Raw genomic sequence first — 13,710 nt, 5'->3', positions numbered from 1 at the left:
ACAGTGACAAAGGGAGAAAGCAGGGATGTAAAAGAACTTGCAAGAGTGTGGTAAAGACAAATCAAGTGTAGTGTGGTGGAAGAAACATGCATGAGTTGGAATCAAGACTATGCACATGTTGTGGGCTCCAGCTAGAATCTTGGTGTCCCTGCACTTAAATTTCAGGTCTTGCCAGCTGACAGCACATGAGCCGTCACTACTGAGAGGCTATTGTGCACTAAAAATCGCTTGGAGGCATCGTCATTCTTCCTTACTGCCTCCTAATTGGACAGTGTGCGCCCGGGACTTCACTGCCTTTTCTTTCTGCGGAGAATGGACCAAGCACAGATTGATTCATCTTCATAAGTGTCCGTCTGCTGCTGATGCTGTGATTGAGACACTATTTTTTCTTCCACTCCCACCCCCTTTCTCTATGTTGCTGTTTCCCCTCACGTCTACCTCCACAACAGTGTCACCACCTGGCTTCATCTCCTTTATCCCGAACTGTATGTTGCCCCTTCAACCACTAGCCCATACCCACGTTCAAAAATGCATTTGTAAATAATCCAGTTCTCACAGAAGCATTGTACATACTAACAAGCTCATGATCGGATCAAAGGCCTCATATGTTTACACATATCGTAGGTCGAGATAATTGGTAACATTGTATTATAATTGCATTAATATAGCACAAGACTTTGAAGCACTGTAGGGCAATTCAGTGGCAACTTGGGCAACTTTCTATGCCACTCAACTCCATTCAATGCCAATTCATTCCACTTCACTCCTTTCAGTGCCACTCCACTCAATACAACATAATTCCACGGACACTCCACTCCACTCAATGCCACTCCAGTCCACTTCGTGGCACTCCACTCCAGTCAATGCTATTCCACGCCAATCCACTCAGTGCCACTCCCCTCAGTGTCACTCCACTCCTCGTCACTCAGTGCAACTCCATTCCACTCCATGTCACTTCACCCGAACAAAGACAACAGATCTCACATAGGTGGACGTATTGACTTTGTCACTGCATGTTTACAAAGCAAGAGCTGTGCTAAGCGCCACCTTATTTAAATTACCAACTCCCAGGCAGTTTATGATGCAATACAGGAGTTGCTGGTTTTATCTAAACTGCACCCAATCCTTTCAGCTGCAAGTGCATCGTCACGGTGTGGAACAGGCCCACGGACATTAAGGTTCAGAGTCTTTTGAAAGACTGTGTGTATGAGTGAATTACAAGTGAAATGCATCAGATGAGAAATGATTTCTAACGCAGCAGCCCGCTCTCTTTGTTTTTGATACGGTAACCAGACTGCATTCTTTGATCTTTGCTTGTTTAATCTAGTGTGTTTCCTGCGGTGAGCTCCCAGGGGGATTTCCATTGGAGCTGTGTGCTTTCCGAGGGCAATCCAGCGACTCTATAACCCAAACATACAGGCATAACACGGGTTTGTTTTGTTTTCACTTCCAGTTCTTCGCAGGGCAAATGCAACTTAGAACATCCTTATTTTGTCCCTCAAGAATTTAGTGTTTCATAAGGGAAATTAAATATAAATCACTCTGACGGGGCCAGGGGATTGCATGAAAACATCCTGTACAGAGGCAGTTTGATTAATTTTGAAAATGTGCACGAGATCGGCCTAGATTTGGACTCCCCACACATTTTTATTGAGTTCTTCTGGCCGTAGCCTCCTCCTGTGGTGAGTTTATGTTTGCGGGAGCCATACACTGTAAGAGCCTGAATGGGTTCTGTGATGATGACAGAAGTCAAAAGATTTTTTCCCTTGCAGGTTGCAAACGAGCCTGGTTTTTTCTCTGCTTTCCCATAATTGGCTGTTTCTCCTTGAGTACTTGAAGCGCTGGAAAGGCCCTCGCTACTGACACACATTGTTTGTGTTTCACCAACTTGTGTGCAAGGAGAAGAACGCTTTTGCCATCTTATTCCATACTTAACTAATGGTGACTTCTAGTTTTCCTCTTGGATTGAGTTGGGATTATTTTCAGTTTGTTGTGCGCTCCCTTTTGTAGGTCTATGGTGCATTCAATGTAGACTGTATTTGGGCAACAGGCACTGATGTCAGTGAGATATTGTCGGTGAGCCATAGTTCTTCAACTGGTTAGTGTGCATGTACCCAAGATACGGATGGACAAGACTCGATTAAGAGATGCAAGACAAAGGTTTCAAAACAGCAAACACATTGGATCCTCACCCCAAGTTTACCTCCTTCAAATGACTGAGGTGGCCCGTGACCTGAATTAGAGGCATAAGGGTTTTTGACATTCTCTGGCTCATCATGTCCACAAAAGCTCTACGGAGAATTGGTAATTTCACTAACGAAGCAAAATAACCCACCTGTGGTGGTTTCTCCACACTTGACACAGCCACTGTTCAAACCGGATGATGCAGAGCCAGGGCCCCTCAAGCCTGGATTTCAAGTAAATTGGAAGATGGGACGGTGGCAAGAAGAGGTGAAGCGTTTATAGGCTTGTGTCTGGGGAGAGGCTCTGAGTGTGTGTGTGTGTGTGTGTGTTGCTTCTCATCGGCCTGTCACCATGCAGACACTTTCATGTTCTTTGCAGTTGTGAAACTAGTGAACTAGTGCAAATAGATACGGTACAACCCTATGTAAACATAGCGACCACGCTGCTAAGTCTAGTGGTATTGAGGAACCTATGCCTGCATTCAGTGTAACCTTGCAGTGGACCCAGAACACATATAAAGTGCTGCAACACCTCATTAAGGGTAGTAAGCGCTATAAGATATCCAATTACAATACAATAAAATATTTACCTTAACATATCCTTTTTCTAATGCTTCCTGAAGAGCATACAGTTGGGGTGAGCTGTCATTGATTAAATAGTGTCTTTCAGAGTCGTTGGCTGTTCAAGCTCACGGACAAGCCCTGGCCTTTCATATGGTTGTGACTGGTGTATTGTTACGCATTGTGACGTTCCTCGTAGGGACATGGCGAGAAAACTATTTCGGAAGGTACTGTGCATCATGAAACCAAAAAGCGAGGTGCATATTTTTTTATTTGCATTCAGACCTTCAATGGGGGGCATTTATTAAAAAGGGGGTCTTGCGCACTCTTGTTATTGTGTACTGATGCGCATTTCGATCTCAAGGTTCTGAGATCGTTCTGCCTTGTGGATGAGTTTTTAGGTAAGCTCGGGTAAATTAAATTGCAAAAAGCGAGACCTGAAAGGTCTAGTATGCTGCTGAGGTGCATCCAGTGGCTGGTTTGCATCAAAGCAAGGGTCTGTCAGAGTCAATAATGTCAGACATTACACACTCCATTACTTATCTGGAGGTACAATGATACATGTCAGTTATCTATAAAACTCATGACTATTGCTTCCTTAAGTATGATTTCAGGTAAAAAGAAATGTTCTTTAGGGCCGCTACTTCTTATATCCTTTCTCTATTTGTTCTTAATTCAGTGATTATTTGCCATGCTAATAATCATATTCTATGCACTAAAATACATGAAGAACTTTTGGTGTGACTGTACTTCGTCATTGATAGCCTTACATTTGATGTTGTAACAACTGTAAACGACTGTTAAAGTTCTGAAAAAACCCACAACAAGTGGCATCATGCTTTCTTGAGTGGCCCTATTATTCCAGCCACATTATGTCATGTGTGGACCATGTTTTCCACTGGATGAGGAGGAGCTTCTTTGTACATGAATAGTGCCATAACACACAACCCTTTCACACAGCTCATAATAAGTAAGGATCTGAGAATTATTTTCAACATCAGTCTCTTTTGGACATCATGTTCACACAATGACAATGTGTATGAACATGCAGCTTTTTCTAACTTAAAAAATGCTCCCACTTCTCTACACTGAGTCTAGAGTTGAGATGGTTAGAGCCTTTATCCTGGAAACCCTTGACTACTATGATATCATCTTCTCTGTTCTTCCCTGCAAGTAAATTTCCATGCTGCAGAGTCTTCAGAACTAGAAAACCTGGATGATCGGTGAACAGAACCACATGAAACCCACCCTTAAAGAACTTCACTGACGTCCAGTAAATTCCTGGATTAAATATATTTGTTTAGTGCAATGTTCATAAAGGATATTCGTACAAAAACATAAACTGAATCCTCTCTATTTTGTTATAAGTATGGGAGGGCCAGTGGAAGTGGTGGGAAAATGGGGAACGACTCAAAAATGTGTTGGGTTAAGGAAAAATTAGGGAAGGTTTTGGGAAGGACATGCTAATACAAAACTCAAGCCCACAAAACAGTAAGACCATTGCCGTTCACAAAATACAATTCTAAAGTTACTACAGCCCTATGGTGTCAAATCAAGCTTAAATGTATTCCATCCCAGCCTGGGAACAAGTCGCACCCTCTCCTTGGCCTGCCCATGACCTCACATATTACATAACTCATGGCGTGTTGTCTGACATAACTGATAACATCACTGATGACATCTGAAATATCATTGATAGTAACATGATGACAACACTGTGCATGGGGAGGGGGCGTGTTGTAATATTTAACTATAACTGGTAAGTTTCAGTGTCTTTTTTCATTTAAAATGTTACGTTTTAACTGACATTTCACCTAACTATAATGTCACTTTTACCTTTGTTTTTTTCAGTGGAATAATCTCTCTCTCTCTCTTTCTGTATATATATTTATATGTATATAGATTCACTGAAAAAAACTAAAGGTTAAAGTAACATTATACTTAAGTGAAATGTTCAGTAACAATGTAACATTTTAAACTCCAAAACCCATTGAAATTCATCAGTTATATTTATCTCAAGTAACTATAACTGGTGCCCTAAGATTAATATAACTCACAGCCCCACTGTGCACACTTTTCTCATCAATAATTAGCAGCGAATGGTGTGAATTATAGTTACTATAGAGCGCGAGTTATAGTTACTTGAGATATATATAACAATAACTGGTGAATTTCAGTCGTTTTTAGAGTTTAAAATGTTACGTTGTTACTGAATATTTAATTGCTGCGTGGCCCCCCCAAAGATATCTGGTCCCATGAGATGGGGTCACCAGGGCTGCAAGTGGCTTCAAGAGGGGGGCCACGCATGCCTCTGAAAAAAATAAACACGCTGCCCCCCGGCCGTGGCACATCCCAGGGGTTTTGAATAAATAAGCACGAGATCCCATGTTTTTTGTTTTTTTTTTAATTTATTTTTTTAGTTTTGCTGCAGATTCACGGATTCTCTGCAAACTCATGACAAAATGAAAAAAATGTTTTGGCTCCAGTGTGGACCCCACCACCAGGCATAGGGTCTCAGGGTATCTGTACTCTGCCTCCTTATGTTTTTTTTGTAAAAAAAACTTTAAGGACTCAGGATGAGTCCAGAATCCTAAGATGGCTGCCACCACTTCTTTGTTGATGTGTTGGCAGCCAATCCGATCTCAGCAGGAGATCTGTCAGGATCCACTGAGGCTCTGCTTCCCTAGATATACAACCTTTGTTGAGCATTAATTGCTGAAAAACTACTGAACAGATTTACACCAAATCACAAAAAACACTCTTTCTGGACCAAGATCTAGCTTTCTGCAAAATTTGGTGTAAACCCATTCAGGTGTTTAGGCTGCAGCTGTGTCTAAGTTTATATGGAAAAATTAATTGGGAAAATACATTTTCCGACCCACTCCTTTTTTTTCTCCGCCACCACTTGACGGATCACCCTGAAACTTTCCATGTGAAAACTAGTCAAAAAGTAACACTTTTTTGGGAATTAAAGTTATTTACAACATAAAACATACATTTCCTATGGAAACACGATCCTAACTATAACTACCCAGTGGCAACCCACCCCCAGGGCCAAACGTTTTACAGAATTGTGTGGGGCCCACGTGCTCCCTTCCCTAAGCCTCTAAAGACCTGAGGGAGCTCACCCCTGGGGCCAAAATTACTTAAAATGGGGAGGAGGCCCCCTCCCCATACCATGAAAGGCCCCAGAGAACCCTACTCCTGGGCTGAGAACTTTAATGGGGCACGTGGCCCCCTCTCTGAGCCATGAATGGTCCCGGGGACCCCATCCCCCAGGGCCAGCTCACATGCTATATTCTGGAGAACTCATCCCCGTGACATAGCGGTTTCCCACCTCGCACAGGCATGGGCTGGGAATCCTGTATTTGCTCCCACATTTTCAAATCTCCCATCAAGCAGGAGCAAATACAAAGTCTGCTCCCAACGGGCAGGAGCTTTGAAAATGCTCCTGCCAGCTGGAAGCAGACTTTTGATCTGTTTCTCTGACCATAGTACTCACGCAGGGAAACAGATTAAAATATTGCTGCTGCCCAGAGGGAGCAGCAGTAGTAGCTGGTCCCTCCTGATGGGAGCAGTGCTGGCTCTCGCTGTGTGTAAGGAGCTGGCTAGGGGCTTCGGGGCTTCCCTGCGGGCCCACCAACAAGTGTATGGTGGCTGCCCTGGGTTCACAAGGGCACCCACCTTTTATAAATATGACCCAGGTTGATGGGGTCCCTTGGGTCAATAATGGCTTGGGGATGGGGCAGTGCAGAGCCCCTCCTCTTTATTTAAATGAGTGGCTCTGGGAGACGAGGTCCCCCAGTGCCTAGTAAGGCTCATGGAGGGGGGGGGACCTCACAGACCCCCCACCTTTAATTTTAATAATGACCTTGGAGGGTGGAGTCCCAAGGGCCTAACAGAGGTCGGGGAGGGTGTTCATTCTCCTTGACTAATAAAGGTACCTCAATGAATTTCTAATTGTCTTCTCAGTTCATATCATATGCCAACTGTAATGCTCTCCCACGCTGATGTTCGTCTCACATTTCCCTTGATATTAATCAGAGTAATATAATAAAATTATGTTCTTTCTTTTTTTTTTTAAATCATAATTTTACAAGAAACATGTAAATTCAACTTGATCTTTTAATCCAGTTGCTATCATTGTATAAAGTTTGTTTATCCAGTATAGTTCCCTTTTCAATAACTCTTTTCTGTTTTCCATATCCTCTCTTAGTCGAGGAGAATTAATAGTTGAAAGTTGCCTACCAACGGACATTACCCAAGATGCCTTGGGCTGTTGTAAAAATACAATAATTTCAGATTGTAACAGAAATGTCAACTTTCTTTTGTTTAGTCTTAAATATTCTTTCATTCTTTTTTAATTATTCTTTTTTTTCTACATTTTTGATTTGGCCCAAATTTATATATTTTAACTTTATTTCCTGTACTACAACACAGAATTCAAGACAAACAACCAATTCAACAGGGCAACTTTTGTAAGCATATCCCAAACACTAGTCAACCAAAGTCCTGTTTCTATATTTACAACATCCGATAATAAGACGACCCTAGGAATTTAAATTAAACGATCCTCAAAATCATTTACACATCGTTTCACAATTATGATTAGTCCTGACTTCGTGAATACACTCAAATAATTTTAGGACACCTACAGGAATTTTTAAATATGGAAACATGAAAACACCAGGAGGGAATCATTAGTCTCATTTGTATCTCCATTACACTCAAAGGCCTAGTGAACATAAAAGGATGAAAAATATGTCAGTGATTTAGAATGCGAGGAAGCAGAACAAAGTTTGCATACCAGCGAGTAAGCCGGTGTTACACATTTCTATCTTTAAGAATCTGAGTGGTGTTTCATCTTAAGGTTGAGCGCACAAGTGCTCTGGCCTGTTGTAATTTATTGGTGGGCCTTTAACCACGTCTACTGCACGCCCATCACTATCACTCGTTCATGGGCTTGCCTTTCAAAAATCCTTTGTTATCATTGGTAAATGCTTTAGGTTTGTCCCTCCTTTGGGCAGTTTTGTTACTGCCTTGGCCACCTACCCTGTTACATGGATAAGTGCACATTTGCCGACACGTTTAACTGTTAGCAAACTTCTTTTTTCCTTTTGTGTCTCTCCTTCACGCTCATGGCAGCCATGGCACTTTGAATTGGCTCGCTTATGTCCACTCTTTTACTTATCATTTTCAATTTATGTGGCAAGAAAATTCCAGTTAGGAATTTACAATGCTGATAGCTCTACCTCGAGCAAACATGGGACCCATTGCATTGCAAATGCTTGTTATAATTCTAGCTTGAGCCGTAGGAACCTGGCTACAACACAAGTGGAACTACACATCGGCATGTCACACATTGATTACACAAGGAATACAGCACACATAGATTCCAAAAAGTTACGGAACACATATATATCAAACTGATTATGGTGATCCAGCAAGTGAACAAACCTATTTTACGAGTTAAATACTAACAAAGTAGCCATCTACCAGAGAGTATAATGACATGGATCATTATGAACAAGTGTACCATCAGATTACATAATTAGAGAACGTTTTTCTTAAGAACACCTTCAGTAAACGTTCGCTGCAGACAGTTGCATTATGTTGTAGCGTTAGTTGAGACTTTTTTTCTTGGTAGCTTGTTAACTTCAGGGTTTTCACAAACATTTGATGTTTCAAACATGACTGGAACTTAAAACTAAAGGATTCTAGTTGATTTCATAGAGTTGATGTATGAACAAAGTAAGATATGACATTTGCCTTTTTCATTCCACAGAGAAAACCCCCTGATCAGGTCCGAAATACAATGGGGATCAATATAACATTTACTAAGAGGGGAATACAAATACGTTTGTTGAATGATGGATTTGGATAAATTAAGATAGTCATTAAATACAGTGGAATTTGGAATCATTCCTGATAAACAAATGCTAAAATCGTACAGTACGAGATGAAAACAATAAAAAAACTGGGAGACAAAATGAAAACCCATTAGGGTGAATAAGTAGTGCTGGAAGGAGATACTGTCGTAGGGGAGGAATAGTGTGATTTACCCATATTGACCCCATACAATGCACATCACATTAACAATCAACTACAGATATATCGGAAGTCGTCAATGCATATGGTGTTCAATCTCTATACAACTGTTCAGAGCAAGCCAAGTTCCTAAAAGCATTGAATGTTTGTTCCAGAATGAATGCCCTACTACAGACAGCTTTTATTTGTATCAACCCCCTGAAATTCACTAAACCTACTTTGAGAAATGAAGTTGATATGAGTAGAGAAGTGGATGCTGTAAACAGTATTCAGTTCATGGTGAGAGTTTACCTATACCACACTGTTTGCAGACTGTGAAACTCTCATGAGAAATGCACTACAGAGTATTAAAAAGTATCAAATAGTAAAAACAGTGTACACTCTGTGCAATCCATTGCAAAAAAAGACACTTTGCTTAAAATAAGCAATGTCTGAAGATGCTAAAGATTATACTACCTGGAGCCTTCATAATGTGATTAAAACCTTATAGATAGACGGATAGCCCAGGTTCTGAAACAAAACAAGCTCATGTACATAGCTTAATACCTAGTACCCACAGTATTCTATTTTACGTAGAAATTGTCATGCTGAGGCAATTTTGCATAATAACTCAAGGCTGCTTGCAATACTTATTATGTTGTATGTAGAGTCTTTGCCCTGTTGCACACTCTTTCTGAAGAGTCTAAAAACATGTGTGGCACGTAATGGACACAAGTTGTCAACTGTTACCTGCACACAGGGTTACTCTTTAATGCAAACATTTATAATGTGTTCAATGCCTCTACACACTTATAATGCATTAGGAGTATATGGGTTTTGTAAAGACGTACACCCATTAGCTGGACCTAGCCTATACAACATTAGGTAGAAAAATAATATGGTAGATACTTGTCGCTATGTATACTCTAAAACACACCAAAGCACTCATTGGATGTACAGTGAAGTGGCGTAGACTACAGTGTCATAAAATAGGGTGGCATACAGTATCATAGTGTTTAGTTGTGTAGAGTGGAGTTACAGAGTGGAGTACAGTGGAGTGGCAGAGAGTGTAGTGCCATAGAGTGGAGTGATGTAAAGTGGAGTGGCTTAGAGTGGAGTAGCATAGAGTGGAGTGGTGTAAATTTGAGTGGCATAGAGTGGAGTGGCGTAGAGTGGCATGTGTTAATTGAAACATATGCAGCCTGAAAGTGTATGAATACCTGTAAATGTTATGTGGTAGGAATATCATTATGAGATGTAAATGTTAATTTTTGTTTAGTTATATATTGTGCCCCAATAGGCCGTCGTACGTTTGTGGTATACCATGGTGCATGGGGATAAGAAGTTAGCCTGTGATTGCTTAATGACTGTTTTTATCAAAGGGAAAAGGCAGCTTTGTAGTTTTTGTCACAGTTTTGCTGCTTTCTGCAGTCTGCGTTTCACTGTGTTCTGGATTACGCTCTTAGATATAAGTAAGTATTAGGTTTTATTTTGGTTCACTACCTGTTGCCACTTTACTGAAGTGGTAATAGGTAGCTAATTTTAATGCATAATTTTCTATATTTTTATAGCAGTCTAGGGATAACTGCTTTTTTAAAAAAAATAGCGCGTTAATTTGTATGTATTAACGCAATACACTGTAGGCTTTTTTGTGCATATTTAAATATGATAACAATAGAAAAATATACTTTAGTACACTACATTTGTAGAATATAGTGTCTTACAGAGTATTTAATTTTTTTTAAAACCTTTTTTATTATTATTTGATTTGTTCTCTGTTACTCCCGACGTAGTACCAAGGTACTCCATATTTTGGTAAAATATATAGAAACGTAAAAAATATTTTTCCCTACCTATTGCCGTTTTATTAAAGTGGTAATAGGTAAGGAAAAAATACCATACCTAATACTTACCGAGATCGAAAGGTGTAACAAAGACCACAGGCAAAGTGTACGTAAAATCTGCATGGCTACCTTTAACTTGTGTAAAGGCATTCAACAGCCAATCACTTAATGACTGGTCATCGTTATGTACTGCTGCAAAATACAGCAAAATTTCATGAAAATACAGCAACAACAGATATCACTAAGTTAAAATGCCTAATAACTTAGTTCTTACTCTAATTACCTGTAGTTCCCAAAAGAATCATCTGCGCACCATAAAGCCTAGTCCTGCCAAACCACTCAGCTTTTTTTGTGCTATGTAAAACACATAAGTCTATGTAAAGATGCATTGGAATGCAAGTGTGTTTTGAGACTCCCCTTTTTACCCCTTGACTAAACGCAGCAAAATCTTCAACCTTCCACCAATGTAACAAGTGGATTAGATTTGCAAAGTTTTGCAGAGATTCGTCAAACTGGTGCAAAGTTATTAAGGGGCAAAAATCTGAGGAATTCCTATCTCTGGTAACCCTAACTATGACTACCGAGCGGCTGTGGCCAGGTCCTGTGGCCAACTCCCTATAAGTACCAAACCCCGCAACACACATGCCAGGCGAGGGTTGGGTGCAGGGCCTGTTCTGTGGCTAGGCCCTGTGGCCTACCACCCATAAGCATCAAATCCCACGCCCCGGACGGCCTACAGCCGTGCGCCCAGTGGGGTTGGCCGCAGGACCTGGCCTGTTGCCACACAAGAAGAACACAATGCCCCGCCTTGCACAGCCTTGCCAAAGTTGAGGGGGCAGGGTATTTATACCCTGCTCCCTAGCCTTGGTGCTGGGGTGCCCCTGCATTTTTTGAAGAGTGTTTGCTGCAAGTTTGCTGCAAAAATAAAAAATAAAAACAAGTGCTGGTTACGCACTTGTTTTTAAAAAAAAAAGCCCCCTGGATGGACCAGGTCCCAAGGGCATTCCAATATATAAAAAATAAAAGAAGGGGTGCATGAGGCTGCCCTCCTGAGGCTCTTATGAGCCTTGGGGACCACTGCTTCCCCAGGGGGTTATTGTTATTAAGGAAGGGACCGTGTGGACCCCCCTCTATTGCATTCCTAGAGCCCCAGGGACCTCCTGGGTGCTTAAATTATCAACATCAGGGGGGATGCACAGACCCTCTCCTGAGGCTTAAATATGCCCTGGGGCCCACCACCTTCCCAGGGCTAAATTACAATAAATGTAGGGGGTCCGGGCAGACACCATGGGCCTCGGGGACAACAACCACCCCGGGACCAAATACATAATTAAAAGGGGGAGGGTGCTGACAGCCCTCTTCCCTGGGCCAATTATGGCTTTGGGGACCCCATCCCCAGGGGCCAAGCCACTAGTGCCTGGGTGCCATGGCCCTCCCAGGGCACTCAGTGTGCACTGTTGGGGTCTATGGTGGGAGCCTCAAGGCCCCCGCGATCCCAGCTGGCTCCCCGCCTCCTGCAGGAGCTGGTTTTGCTCCTGCATGCAGGGAGCTGCTAGAAATGCATTCAGGAGAAATCATTTAATTTGTTTACCTGCCCAAATGGATGCTGGCAGGGAAACAGATGAAAACTCTGCTTCCAGCAAGGGGGAGCTCTTTGACAGCTCCTGCTTGCTTAAAGCAGAGTTAGTGTTTTCTTTCACTTGGTGGGAGCTGTCAGCTCCTGCCAAGCGAAAGTAAATAGCTATCTCCCAAGGTTGGGAACCTTGGGAGAATCCAGGATCCGGGCTGGCTGTCCCCAGGGCCATTAATGACTACAGGAGGGGGCACATGGCTCTCCTCCTTTAAATAGCACAAGCCTGCCCAGGGGAGGTGGTGGTCCCTTGGGCCGGGGGGACCTTAGAGCCCCCCATTAGTATTTATTCAACTCTGGGGAGGTGATGGCCCCAGGGGATAGAAAGGTTGCAGAAGGTGGGTGCGCGCAGTCCCCCTCCTTTATAACATAATGCCCTGGGAAGGTGATGGTCCCCAGGGCTCTCGGACCCCAATGGAGGGGGGGGTTCTGTATGGCCCCATACCCATTTTTTATATAAAGGCCCGGGGAGGTGGTGATCCCCAGGGATAAAAAGAGCCCTAAAAAGGGGGCCCTGTGTACCTTCTCTTTTTTTTTCATAGTTAGGCATACCCCCAGGCTTAGCACACCTGGGGGCTTTGTTTTAATTTTTTTCCAGTAGGGGAAAAAAATAAAATAAAATATATATATATATATATATATATATATATATATATATATATAGAGAGAGAGAGAGAGAGAGAGAGAGAGAGAGAGAGAGAGAGAGAGAGAGAGAGAGAGAGAGAGAGAGAGAGAGAGAGAGAGAGAGAGAGAGTTAGTTGTAAAATCTTAACACACTCTTTTCAAGTTTAAAGCATTGAAAACTTGTCATGCAGATAATATTCACCAATTCATTGCAACCCAGTTTCCTGTAAGCAGTTTTATATACATTTGCACGTTTTGTAAGAAGAGAAAGATTCCGTTTATTAATCTTGCCTAAATTAAATTCATTTAACGCAAAATGGCGCACAGTTGATCATCTCCTGGAGACAGATATGTTTTAGCGATGAGTGCTTATGGTGGGCCTGGTGATCAAGATGGATATTAAGGGCATATATTGGACACTCTTTTTTGTGGCTACTGTCTGGCATTGCTAAAAAATCGCATTTATATTACTCTGCTTTCACTGCATTTCATATTTCACTGTCAGTACTTCTGGTAAGAAGGCTAATTTAGTTGATGTGACTTTGAGACCCTCTTGAGACGCGTGTATATTTTTTTATATGACAGCATCTTGTAAGATTTTGTACAAGTGTTTTGAAAAAGTCACCAGCTCCAAAATATACAGCAAATATAGTCTCATTTAGTAAAGCTAATTAAACCCTTCAACCTATTTAGTTATGGTCATTGTTCTTTCTCAGACTGCGTTTTTTCTTTTCTTTTCAATAATTGATAGGGTACGGTTTGACCACAGTATCTTTAGAACAGTAGTGTTGAGCGTATGTGCAGGGAGGGCAGATCCTGCCATATGTTCAGTTTCTGCACT

General features: G+C 41.8%; 1 protein-coding gene and 1 long non-coding RNA gene across 4 annotated transcripts in view; one reads left to right on the top strand and one right to left on the bottom strand.

Moving 5' to 3' along the window:
- Positions 1-13,710, top strand: part of SKAP2 (src kinase associated phosphoprotein 2) — a 433,571-nt gene that overhangs the window by 211,028 nt on the left and 208,833 nt on the right. The gene's annotated exons all lie outside the window — the stretch shown is intronic.
- LOC138261877 (uncharacterized) overlaps positions 1-13,710 on the bottom strand; it is a 374,610-nt gene that overhangs the window by 168,956 nt on the left and 191,944 nt on the right. The gene's annotated exons all lie outside the window — the stretch shown is intronic.

The sequence above is a fragment of the Pleurodeles waltl genome, chromosome 10 (genome assembly GCF_031143425.1).
Source record: "Pleurodeles waltl isolate 20211129_DDA chromosome 10, aPleWal1.hap1.20221129, whole genome shotgun sequence".
Taxonomy (NCBI): domain Eukaryota; kingdom Metazoa; phylum Chordata; class Amphibia; order Caudata; family Salamandridae; genus Pleurodeles; species Pleurodeles waltl.
The sequence above is the reverse complement of the archived record's forward strand: the minus strand, read 5'-3'. Positions and strand labels throughout refer to the sequence as shown.